At 45.1% G+C, this 13,882-nt stretch overlaps 1 protein-coding gene across 3 annotated transcripts in view; it reads right to left on the reverse strand.

Annotated features, from left to right (window-relative positions):
- Positions 1-12,405: 12,405 nt before the first annotated feature.
- The window catches only part of tdrkh (tudor and KH domain containing), a 39,058-nt gene continuing 37,581 nt past the window's right edge, over positions 12,406-13,882 (reverse strand). For all 3 annotated transcript variants that reach the window (XM_072283886.1, XM_072283871.1, XM_072283877.1), the window contains one exon: positions 12,406-13,630. The gene's annotated coding sequence lies outside the window, so the exon portion shown is untranslated. The remainder of the gene's footprint in view (positions 13,631-13,882) is intronic.

The raw sequence follows: 13,882 nt of genomic DNA on the forward strand, positions 1-13,882 counted from the left end.
GTTGGCATTTATTTCAAGGAGAATAGAATATAAAAGCAAGAAGATAATGCTGAACCTTTATAAGACACTAGTCAGGCCGCACATGGATTAGTATCAACAGGTTTGGTCCTCATGTCTCAGAAAGGATGTGTTGTCATTGGAGAGAGTCCAGCAGAGGTTTACGATGATAATTCTGGGAAATGAGGGACTAACATATGAGGAGTGTCTTTCAGCTTTGGCCCTGTATTCACTGGAATTTAGGAGGAATGCTTTTATTCAGAATACTGGAATGTTCTGCCATAGACTGCAGTGGAGGCCATGTCTGTGGGTATATTTAAGGTGAAAATTGATCCTTTCCTGATCGGTCGGCACATGAAAGGATACGGCGAGAATCCAGATACATGGGGTTGAATGGGATCCCGGATCTACCATGATGGAATGCCAGAGCAGACTTGATGGACTGAATGGCCTAATTCTGCTCCTATATCTAATGGTCTTGTGGTCTAAGTACAACGCAACAGATATTCAAACTCCCAGTACTGTGCGACCAACATCAAGAGGATATTTCCCACGTGTTCATAGACTTTAAGAAGGCATTCAATAGAGTATGGCATGTTGCACTCTGGGCCTTGATGAAGAGATAAAACATGGGCCAAAAACTGATCCAAACCATCAGGCAGCTCTACATCAAAGCTGGCAGTACGGTACATGTTCAAGACACAGTCGGAGAATGGTTCTAAACATCAGTTGAAATTCGACAAGGCAGCCTCCTTTCACCCGCTGTTCAACATTTTCCTGGAGCAAATAATGACAGATGCCCTGGAAGACCATATCAGCACAGTCAGCATCAGAGAACAGATTAGGTTCGCCAATAACAGTCATGCTCCGGTAGGAAAGGAGGATGAATTGGTCTGCCTTCTGATCGGTCTGCACGATACATCTAGCAGATATGGCATGGAGATCAGACTGACAAACTGATGAGAAATAGTGAGAAGCCAATCACGACAACAATCACAGTCAGTGGTCAAGAGTTAGACACTGTCAAATGGTTCAAGTATATTGGTGCCTACGCCAACCAAGAAAGATCAAAGCCTGAAGTCCTTGCAAGGACAGCCCGAATAGCAGCAACGCTGGCTAAACTAAAACCAATCTGCGAAGACAATGGCATCGCTCTCAGATCCAAGTTGAAACTTGGGCATGACTTAAGGACTGAAGGGCGCCCATTCAGAACAGAAATGCGAAGAAATTTTTTTAGTAGAAGGTGGTGAATCTATGGAATTTGTTGCCAATGGAGGCCAAGTCATTCGGTGTATTTAAGGCAGAGATTGATAGGTATCTGAGTAGCCAGGGCATCAAAGGTTATGGTGAGAAGGCGGGGCAGTGGGGCTAAATCGGAGAATGGATCAGCTCATGATGGAATGGCGGAGCGGATTCAGAAGGCTCTTCGGCATCTCCTATCTAGCGGTCCCCAACCACCGGGCCGCGGACCGATACCAGGCAGCAAAGCATGCGCTACTGGGCCGCGAGGAAACGATATGATTTGGCGATAGGAGTCAGCTGCACCTTTCCTCATTCCTTGTCATGCCCACTGTTTAGCCATTACGGATGCGAGGTCATTACCCGCACGTCATCTATGTCAGCGCGGGAAGAAGATCAACCCCTCGAGCTTGCAAATGACGACGGGCTGAAAAGTATGTTTGACATAACATCTTTGCCGGCATTCTGAGTCAAAGTCAAGGCTAAATATCCTGAGATAGCCACGAAAGCACTGAAAAAGCTGCTTCCATTTCCAACGTGTCGCTGCAAAGAATGCAACGAAAACCAAATTGCGGAATAGACTGGACATAAGGAACCCCCTTCGACATAAGGAACCCCCTTCGCTGACTCCCGTCACCCTTCGATGGGACCGTCTTGTTGCAGGGAAACAAGCCCAGGGCTCCCACTAATTCAGCGAAATTGGTGTGTTGCAATGATTTTATATGTTCATACAGGGAAAATATGTGCTGTGTGTTTAATATCCAGATGTTACTTAAAATGTTATGATGCTATTGACTTACTTATATAACCATATAACAATTACAGCACGGAAACAGGCGATCTCTGCCCTTCTAGTCCGTGACGAACGCTGCTCTCAACTAGTCCCACCGAGCTGCACCCAGCCCATAACCCTCCATTCCTTTCCTGTCCATATACCTATCCAATTTTTCTTTAAATGATAATATCGAACCTGCCTCTACCACTTCTACTGGAAGTTCTTTCAACACTTACTTCAAGCTCTCCTGTCGTCCCCTGCTAATTGACTTATCACTATATTCATGCGAGGAAAATATACGCTGTGTGTTTAATATTAAATTCGTCAGATAAACCCTTTTATAAACGAAATTGAATGTATTAGCCACTTATCACCTATATTCCGGTCGTGATTAACACCCCCCGCCCCCAAACAGAATCGTCAGAAATGATTTGTAGAGAAAATCCGCACGTACATGCATGCGCACTGGTACCCGCGCAAGGCTTCATGATCATTGTGGTCTCTCGTGGTAAACAATGTATTTGACTGCGACTCTTGTCCGTTGGCAACCCTACACGCCCCCCCACCCCCACCGGTGGCCGGTCCGCAAGAATATTGTCAATATGAAACCGGTCCGCAGTGCAAAAAAGGTTGGGGTCCCCTGCATTACATCTACTACCCTACCTTTATCAATGCGTTTAGTCGCATCCTCAAAAAATTTAATCAGGCTCTTAAGGCACGACCTGCCTTTGGGATTCTGACTATTCCTAATCATATTATGCCTCTCCAAATGTTCATAAATCCTACCTCTCAGGATATTTTCCATCAACTTACCAACCACTGAAGTTAGACTCACTGGTCTATAATTTCCTGGGCTATCTCTACTCCCTTTCCTGAATAAGGGAACAACGTCTGCAAACTCCCAATCCTCTGGAACCTCTCCCGTCCCCATTGATGATGCAAAGGTCATTGCCAGAGGCTCAGCAATCTCCTCTCTCAGCTCCCACAGTAGCCTGGGGTACATCTCATCCGGTCCGGGAGATTTATTCAACTTGATGCTTTCCAAAAGCTCCACCACATCCTCTTTCTTAATGTCTGTATGCTCAAATCATCCTTACAATCGCCAAGATCATTTTCCATAGTGAATATTGAAGCAAAGTACAGTATTGATTAAGTATCTTTGTTATCTCTTCCGACTCCATACACACTTCTCCACTGTCACACTTGATTGGTCCTATTCTCTCACGTATTATCCTCTTCTTCACATACTTGTAGAATGCCTTGGAGTCTTCGTTAATCCTGCTCGCCAAGACATTCTCATGGCCCCTTCTAGGGAAACTAAAATCTCCCACCATGACAACCCTGCTATTATTACACCTTTCCAGAACCTGTCTCCCTACCTGCTCCTCTACGTCCCTGTTACTATTGGGTGGTCTAGAAACGACACCCAGTAGAGTTATTGATTCCTTCCAGTTTCTAACTTCCGCCCACACTCTGTAGACAATCCCTCCATGACTTCCTCCTTTTCTGCAGCCGTGACAATATCTCTGTTCAGCAGTGCCACGCCCCCACCTCTTTTTCCTCCCTCCCTGTCCTTCCTGAAACGTCTATAGCACGGCATTCTAAGTAACCATTCCTGCCCCTGAACCATCCAAGTCTCTGTAATGGCCACAACATCATAGCTCCAAGTACTGATCCACGCTCTAAGCTCATCCGTCTTGTTCATGATGCTTCTTGCATTAAAATAAACACATCTCAAACCATCGGTCTGAACGCATCCCTTCTCAATCACCTGCCTATCCTCCCTCTCACACTGTCTCCAAGCTTCCTCTATTTGTATACCAACAGCTCCTTCCTCCGTCTCTTCAGTTCGGTTCCCAATCGCCAGCGATTCTAGTTTAAACTCTCCGCAATAGCCTTAACAAACCTCTCTGCCAGGATATTGGTCCCTCTTAGATTCAAGTGCAACCCGTCCTTTTTGTACAGGTCAGGCCTGCCCCAAAAGAGGTCCCAATGATCCCAAAATCTGAATCCCTGCCCCCTGCTCCAAGGCCTCAGCCACGCACTTATCCTCCATCTCACTCTATTCCTATACTCACTGTTGCGTGGCACAGGCAGTAATCCCGAGATTATTACCTCCGAGGTCCTGCTTCTCAGCTTCCTTCCTATCTCCCTGTAGCCTGTTTTTAGGACCTTGCCCCTTTTCCTATTACTATAGAAACCACTCAAGCGGTTCAGAATTTTTATCAAAATGTTTAAACGAAGGAACAGGGTGAAACATCTCCGGAACTGCTGGTGATAGTCTAGTGTGTCAGAACGATGTACAGACTGTGGTGATGTTGCCAGGTTAGGTAAACAGTAGAAAGGATGGAATAAAATTTGGAAGACACGTGAGGTCATTTACTTATGTAGAAAAATTGAAAGTTGGAGTTCGAATTAATGACAATATATTCAAACGTTTAGAAGTTAAAATGATCGCCAGGCAGTCACATTTTGTTGCGCTTTGAGTTTTGATAGGCTCCTTCTCAAAGTTACAGTCGCTTGGCGAGCAACTGTGATGTTGTGTTGCTGAGCAGTCTTGCTGTCATGTCCGAGACGTTCTTTACATACCGCAATACAATTCGCTTATTCGTCCTACGTGCAGTTTGTATATTCGGGTTTCTGACCTTAAGGCGCCTTCGGATGAAGCTTCTCGGATGACTGTCCCGTTGAAAGGTCTTGAAAAGACGGGTTTCTTCCAGTTTTGCGTCTGTGGTATTGCAATAGGACTCAATCCTCTTGAATGCAACTTTGAGAAAACCATCAAAACTCGACGTGCACCAGAATGCGACCGATAGAATAAATGTTGTCTGCAAAAACCAGTATAGTGCCTGCAACAAGCACTACGTTAGTCAACCAGGAAGAAAACTATCGACCAGGCTACACGAGCATCAGCTAGCGATCAGAAGACACGACACACTGTCGCTCGTATCAGCTCATTCAGACAAAGAGGGACACCGTTCCAACTGGATGACAGAGTCTTGACGCAAGCAAGAACAAGAAAAGGACGAGAATTTCTCGAAGCGTGATTCTCTACAGAAGGATCCATCAACAAACACATCGACATAGATCCGGTATCTGAACCCTTGGAGAAAAATGAAACGACGTCGTGAACAATCAAAGAATCGCCAGTATCTCGGCATCTAGACGGAGAAGCAAACACTTCCAACGGACCTCCCTTGAAGGTAGCCAACCAGAATCTTCTACTGCTAAACTGTTCGCAGTGTGTTGAACCAGCCAAACAGGTCACGAGGTCTGATCAAGATCCATTCAGACCCCGGCGGAGTATATAAGCCGGCATTCTGAGGAGACAACACTCTCAAGTGCGCGCTTATGTTGGCTTCTCGATTGGAGCCGAAAAGTCTGTAAACATTTTTGCGAAGCTCAGCGATCAACCACACTCCCAAATAACCAACCCGAGCTACCAATATTCCGAAAGATTCAATCGTGTTCTCTTATCACAGAATGTTCACAAGTGTGACAAACCGCAAATAACGCGAGAGGTTTTCTTGGCCTTTGTTTCAAGACTCTCTTGGCCTTTATTCCAAATAAGAAGAAATCTTCAAAAGGAAGAGGGACACTACTGTGGCTAACAAGTGAAGTCAGAGCCAAAGTAAAAGCAAAACAGAGGGCATACAAGGAAAAGGGAATACAAGGAAGCCAGAGCTACTGGGAAGATGGAGGATTGGGAAGGTCATCGGAAGAAAAAGATGAATTATGAGAGAAAGCTGGCGACTAATAGCAAAGTAGATCCTAAAAGCTTTTTTTAAAGTATCTTAAGGGTAAAAGAGAGTCGAGGGTAGATATAGGGCCAATACAAAATGACGGTGGAGATATTGTAAGGAGAGATGCAGAGATGGTAGAGGAACTGAATGCGTATTTTGCATCAGTCTTCACTATGAAATACATCTGCAGTACACCGGACATTCAACAGCGTCAGGGAAGTGAAGTTTTTGCAATGAAATTACGACAGAGAAGGTGCTCAGGAGGCTTAATGGTCTGTGGGTGGATAAATCTCCTGGACCTGATGGAATGCACCCTCGAGTTCTGAAGGAAGTAGCTGGAGAGATTGTGGAGGCATGAACGATGATCTTTCAAGAATATGGTATTGTACTGGATGACTAAAAAATTGCAAATCTTACTTGGCTATTTAAAAAGAGTGGGAGGCAGCAGAAAGGAAACTATAGACCTGTTAGCCTGACACCAGTGGTTGGGAAGTTGTTGGAACCAATTGTTAGAGATGAGATTACGGAGTATCTGGAGGTACATGACAAGATAGGCCAAAGCCAGCATAGCTTCTTGAAAGGAAACTCCTGCCTGACAAACCTACTGTAATTCTTTGAGGAAATTAAAGGAAATTAAATTAAATTACAAGCAGGATAGACAAAGGAGATGCAGTAGACGTGGTGTACTTGGATTTTCAGAAGGCCTTTGACAAGGTGCCGCACTTGAGGTGGCTTAGCAAGATAAGAGCCCATGGAATTACAGGGAAGTTACTAGCATGGGTGGAGCATTGGCTGGTCCGCAGAAAACAGAGAGTGCGAATAAAGGGATCCTATTCTGGCTGGCTGTCTGTTACCAGTGGAGTTCCAAAGGGGTCTGTGTTGGGACCACTGCTTTTTATGATCTATGTCAATGATTTGGACTACGGTAATTAATGGATTTGTGGCTAAATTTGCCAATGATACAAAGATAGGTGGAGGAGCAGGTACTGTTGAAGAAACAGAGAGCCTGTAGAGTGACCTAGATAGTTTAGGGGAATGAACAAAAAAACGGCAAATGAAAGGGTTACCGTATGAGGAACGTCTGGCAGCTCTTGGGCTGTATTCCCTGGAGTTCAGGAAAATGAGGGGGATCTCATAGAAACATTCCAAATGTTAAAAGGCCTGAACAGATTAGATATGGTAATTTCCCATGGTAGGGAATTCAAGGACAAGAGGGCACGACGTCAGGATTGAAGGACATCCTTTTAGAACTGAGATGCAAAGAAATTTCTTCAGTCAGAGTAAGTAAATCTGTGGAACTTGTTGCCACGAGCAGCTGTGGAGGGCAAGTCATTGGTGTATTTAAGGCAGAGATAGGCATGCTCTTGATTAGCCAAAGCATCAAAGGGTGTGGGGTGAAAGCAGGGGAGTGGGGAACTGGAAGAATTAGATCAGCCCATTCTCCCTATCTGTCTAAGTTCTTGTCCCTGCTTCAACACTGCCTGCCGTGCCAATTATTTTCGTATTGTTCACAAACTTGGCTATAAAGCATCAATTGCATCTTCAAATCATTGATGAATAACATTAAAAGATACGGTCCCAATACCGAACCCTGCAAGTCACCAGCAGCCAACCAAACACTGCCCCCTTCATGTCCACTTTTTGCCTCCTACCAGTCACCCTGTCCCCCACATCTCCACCCCTCTCTTCGCCTAAATTCTTCACTGCAGAAGCTAGATCCACATTCTCACTGCTCTTTGGGCAAACCCCAACTTCCCCATTGGTATTGTTACACTGTGAGGGTGTTATCCCCGTAACTTGACCTTTTGCTTGATCTGCAGTTTCTTAGTCCATCCACACACTATGTTGCAAAGAACAAACAGTCTCCATCCACCACTCACCCATGACCATTTCATCTTCCAGGAAAGACGACATTCACTTCTGTAACTTCTGCTGCTTATCTGAAGCAGGTCCCATCCAGATTGAAGTGGCGTTTATACATTATGTCACAGATTACAAACTCTGCAAGATGTAGCTCAATGCACTCAAGTAATTCAATAGGTTTCCACTCAAAAATATTATTGGCCAATATTGTTTATTGAACAGTGATGATGTACAGAGGTATTTTGGGTTCCAAGTCCATCGCTCCCTGAAAGTGGCTGCAAAGATGGAAAATGGCCGTAAAGAAGGCATATATGATGCTTGCCTTATTAGTTAGAGCAGCGGTCCCCAACCACCGGGCCGCAGAGCATGCGCTACCGCGCTGCGAGGAAGCGATATGATTTGGCGACATGAGTCAGTTGCACCTTTCCTCATTCCCTGTCACAGCCACTGATCAGCCATTACGCATGCGAGGTCATGACCCGCGCGTCATCCGTGTCAGGGCGGGAAGGCGATCAACTCCACGAGCTCGCAAGTGACGATGGGCTGAAAAGTTTGTTTGACATAACATCTCTGTTGGCACTTTAGATCAAAGTCAAGGCTAAATATCCTGAGATAGCCATGAAAGCACTGAAAACGTTGCTTCCATTTCCAACATTATTCTGTGAAGCGGAGTTTTCTGCAATGAATGCAACGAAAACTAAACTGCAGAATAGGCTGGACATCAGGAACCCCCTTCCAGTATCGCTGTCTCCCAACACCCCTCGATAGGACGGTGTTGTTGCAGGGAAATAACCCCAGGGCTCCCACTGATTCAGCGATATTGGTGTGTTGCAATGATTTTATATATTCATACGGGGAAAATATGTGCTGTGTGTTTAATATCCAAATGTTACTTAAAATGTTATGATGCTATTGACTTATAAGTGACCTATATAACCGTATAACAATTACAGCACGGAAACAGGCCATCTCGGCCCTTCTAGTCCGTGCCGAACGCTACTCTCACCTAGTCCCGCCGACCTGCACTGAGCCCATAACCTTCCATTCCTTTCCTGTCCATGTACCTATCCAATTTTTCTTTAACTGATCATATCGAACCTGCTTCTGCCACTTTTACTGAAAGTTCGTTCAACACTTACTTCAAGCTCCCCTGATAATTGACTTATCATTATATTCATGCGAGGAAAATATGCGCTGTGTTTAATATTAAATTCGTTAGATAAACCCTTTTAGAAACAAAATTATAAACCCACTTATCACCTATATTCCAGTAGTGATTAACACCCACCCCCACGAACACAATCGCCAAAACGGATTTGCTGGGGTGGGGGGGGGGGGACGGGAAATCGGCAGGTCACGACGCACATGCGCATTGGTGCCCGCGCAAGACTTCATGCTCACTGTAGTCTTTTGGGTAAACAACGCATTTGACTGCTATTATTGTTCGTTGGCAACTCTACCCCCCTCCCCCAGTCGGCCGGTCCGCAAGAATATTGTCAACATTAAACCGGTCCGCAGTGCAAAAGAAGGTTGGGGACCCCTGAGTTAGAGCACTGAAGTCAAAAGTTATGTTGCAGCTTTATAAACTCTGCAATATTGTATTCAATTCTGGTTGCTCATTATAGGAAAGATACGGAGGCTTTGGAGAAGGTGCAGAAAAGGCTCACCAAGATTCTGCCTGGATTAAAGGCCTTGTGCTACAAGGTTACAGTTAGGAAAAAAAAAATAGGTGTTTTCTCTGTAGCAGAGTATGAGAGACAGAGAGAGATAACTGATAGCTATATGCTATAATTATGTGGTTCTGTCAGTGTTAGTCTTTAGTTTGTCCTATTTTCTATATCACTCCAGAGAAACATTGTATCATTTCTTAATGCATGTATGCATTTCTAAATGACAATAGAAGAGGACTGTGTGTTCTCATGATCTAATATCCTGCTAGAGACAAAGAACTCGGCATCAGTAATTTTCCTTACCATCAAAAGGGAGCAACTAATACTGAAGGGCAAAGTGGCTCCCGCAGCCTGTTTGTAGTAACAAGCTCAAGAGCTTTGGTGCCTTCCTTACACATCCCTTAGGAGTGAGATGACCCACAGTATCCCTTATTTCTTTTGTAACCAATGAAGATTACAGTAGAGTAGTGGTAAGCATGATGCTATTATGGCTTGGTGTTCCGGTGTCATTTCAGGTTGTGTACATTCTCTGATATTAAATGAACCTTTGATCTGTGAGGAGTCTGTAAATCCATCCGGTAGAATGTGTGTATTTTCTCCAGCTGCTCCAGTTTCCTTCCCCAATCCAAAGATGTGCTGGTTAGCAGGTTATTGTAAATTGTCCCAATAAATAATATAAATAAACAACTTACACTTTTCTCTAACAATCTGGCAGGTTAAATCACAGTGCATGATGTGACTACTATGCTGAGTGTGCAGAGATTTACAAGTTTGTCTGGTCTAGAACATTTTAACTTAGGCCTGGTTTACATTGAACAGAGGGAGTCAAGGGTGATTTTATTAGAAAGATATAAAACGATAAAAGATCTCGAATAAATGAGACAGGTCTATTTCCCTTTGTAGAGGAGTGAAAAGCTGCATACTACAACTCTCAGTTGGAGACATGCCATGACCTGCTTCAGCCTATGCTGGGATTACATTGTGGAGCTTCTGTTATTCACACCAACTTAATGGGGTGCTGTGTACATACATCTACTCATGCTTCTGGACACATCTGCAGTGATGTTCCTGGAATCATCGGGTGTTTGGGGTCTTTCAACATCATACAACCTCCTCCAGGTGACCCAGCCAGGGCTGATCAGACCCCAGCTTGTGTAGATGGCTAGCTACTTATGACTAAATGGGTAAAATGGGTAAATGGTCTCCACATCTGATTCCATGAGCACACCCAAAAAAAAAAGTGATCAGGTCCAAGGTGGTCACAACATTCAAAAAAACATCTGGAAAGGTACATAGATCAGAAAGATTTAGCAACATACAAGTCCATAAGACATAGGAGCAGAATTGGACCATTCAGCCCATTGATACTGCTCCACCATTCCATCATGACTGAATTATTTTCCCTCTCAACCCCACTCTCCTGTCTTCTCCTCATAACCTTTGATGCTCTGACTAATCAAGAACCTATCAACCTTGACTTTAGATATACCCAATGACTTGGTTTCCACAGCTGTCTGTGGCAATGAATTCCACAGGCTCCCCATTCTCTGGCTAAAACAATTCCTGCTCATCTTTGCTCTAATGGACCAAACAAAGTTGAACAGGTAGAATTTTGGTCAGTGTGGACATTGGGCTTGGAAACTATTTGCTGTAGGGTAGGAAGAGACTGTGGAGAATTATGCCCTAAGAGTACAAAGCAGAAACTACACCCAGAACTTAAACCCAGTTAGAAGTACAGGGTGTTCTCAATGGTAAGGAAGGCTAATATAATGTCAGCATTCATTTCAAGAGGACTAGAATATAAAAGCAAGGCTGTAATGTTGAGGCATGGGTCAGGTCACAGCGCTAAGCAGTATTGCACCCATAATGTACTGTCGCAGTACTTTTATATTTGTGTGCTGTAGCACTTACTTTTTATTCACAGTTATTTTGTAAATAACACTATTCTTTGCATTTCTGGTTAGATGCTAACTGCATTTCATTGGCTTTGTATCTGTACTCGGCACAATGACAATAAAGTTGAATCTAATCTAATCATACTTGCAAGTACTGTGAGTAGTTATCTAAGAAAGGACGTGCTCGTATTGGAGAGGGTCCAATATATTCATTAGAGTTTAGAAAAAGGATCTCATTGAAACCTATCAAACATTGAAAGGCCTAAAGTAGACAATGACAGCAGATATCCTATAGTTGGGGAGCTTGGATCAGAGGGCACAGCCTCAGAGGAGAGGGGCATCCCTTTAAAACAGCGAGGAGGAGGAGGAATTTGTTCAGCTAGTGGGTAGTTATTCTGTAGAATTCATTGCCATTGTTCCTTACACAAGGAGTGACTTCTGGTTTGGTCACCGGCTGCTTGACCATGGTTTTCGGTTGGGCGCCGGACACTCCGGAGAGATTTAGCGGGGGGCGGGCACCCGGCGCTCAGCCAGGGGCCGTGGTCGAATGGTCAGCGACTTCGCCCGGCTCCCTCACCGGACTTAGTCTGGTGAGGAGGGTGTGAGGACACCCAGCAGGACTAAAAAAAAGACCTGACAAACGGCAGATGAGCTCATGAGCCAACAGCCATCTTCCGTGGAAGAGATTAAAGCCTCACCACATATCTAAGAATCATATGCTATGCACCTAGTTAGAAGAGACATGATGAACTTGGGCTCTGCACCTTCTGCCTGGACCTGCCCAAGGAAGGGCCGAGCTTGATGAAGCGGCCGTGGCTGGAGGCTGACATGGCCTTGGGCTCGAGTTCGGCAGGGGTGGCAGTGGGCGGTGCCAAGGCAGCCAGCAAGAACAAACTGGAGGAGAGGCTGTACTCGGTGCTGTCGCAAGATCGAAGAAGATGGAGGTGCATAGCCGCCAACCCTGGATTCGGGATGGCACCCACTGACCATCAGATCTGGAGGCCAAGTCATTGGGTATACTTAAAGTGAAGGTTGGTAGGCTCTTGATGAGTTTGGGTGTCAAGGATGATGAGGTGAATATGGGTTAATGGGGTTGAGAGGGATATTAAGTGGGCCATGATTGAATAGCAGAGGCAAATGGCTTAATTTTGCTATGTCTTATCAATGTAAATCACAAACCTCAAGTATAAGTGATTGAGCAACTCAGGACAGGGGTTCAGGAATTCCAACAAAGATTTTATTACTGTCCATCTCTCTTTTGTAGTCAGCAATTTCAGAAAACGAAACCATGAAGGAAATAAAATCAACAGTTCAACAGGGTTCTAATCCATAAGCAGTCCTCAGAAATTACAGGAGACAGCTTGCAGTATTTTTTTCTCTTCAACAGTTGCTAGGTCCTGTGAGCTCCAGGAGGTACTGACTCCCTCCCTGGTATCACACCCAATGTTAACAGACCATGAAGGAATTGGCTCTTTCCACAGCAGTTACTAACCTAGGTGCACAACCCCTGTAGGGATTACAGAATAGCACAGGGAGAGCAAGGGCAGGAGGTGGATTGACAAAAGAGAATTGCAAAAGACAAGGAGGCTATGAGGAGACAGAAACAGGGAATCTCCAGAGAATGCAGATGCTGAAATTTGGAGGAACAATCTGCAGGAGGTACCAAGGTGTTCAAACAGCATCTGTGGTGTAGGAATGGACCAGTCAACATTTCAGATTGAGACCTTTCGTCTGGATGGACAGAAAGGAGGTGGTCAGAGGTAAGGGGAAGTGGAAGGACAAGAACCAGCAGGTGATAGGTGGATCCAGGAAGTGGGAAGTGAGAAGCATTTGGAGGGGAGTGGAAAAGTCAACAGAAGCCAGGAGGTGGGAGGAAGATGCAACAAAGGGCTGCAGGAGATGGAATCTGGTGGGAAGAGAAGGTAGAGCACGGAATCGAATGAAGAAAGTGGGAAGGGTAGTTGGGAACAGTCAGGGGAGGAGGGACTGGTTAATCTCTTCCACCAGACAGGGGCACTGATAACCATCACACATGAATTCTGCAAGGATCTGGGGCACCTAGAGATGGTTTCCAGTAGAAAAACTGAACCCAAGCATGTCTGACAGAAGTTTCAATTTCTAAATGTGAATTAGCTTTGAAGGCAAAACATTCCCAGTGGATTTTACAACAAAGAAACCCATGGAAGACAAACCAGAGTGGAGGGTGTTGGAAGAAAATTGTTGTGGTGTGTACGGCTGACACCCACCCCTTCTCTCCTCTCCCATGGGTGCACCAACTTGCAGGGAACATCCACGAGTCCCTCCAACCTCATGAAGGCCAGGTGAGTTTAAGGCTTTTTAAACCGAACAATGCAAAGAAAGGAACTGTCAGTTCTACTCCACCCTGAACCGTACATTCAAGTATTGTCCTGGCGGCGTGAGGTCTAGCTCTCCAGCTCTGGAACGCTCCTGTGAGGAAAAACACAGAAGTCAGACAGCACACTGTCCACCATCTAGAGAGACTGGTCTGACTGCTCTGGTCATGGACCCCAGCTGTTATCCCCGGACCTCACTTTGTAAACTGAAAACTGCGTTCATACCCCTCCCAGTCCTCATTCATCTCCCTCTTCGCCTTCAGCCCTTCCAGCCTTTCACCTAGTCCACCCACTCCCCCCCCCACCCCACAATCGCCATGCAACACCCTCCAGGTCATCCTACAAA

Source organism: Mobula birostris, chromosome 2, assembly GCF_030028105.1.
Source record: "Mobula birostris isolate sMobBir1 chromosome 2, sMobBir1.hap1, whole genome shotgun sequence".
Taxonomy (NCBI): domain Eukaryota; kingdom Metazoa; phylum Chordata; class Chondrichthyes; order Myliobatiformes; family Myliobatidae; genus Mobula; species Mobula birostris.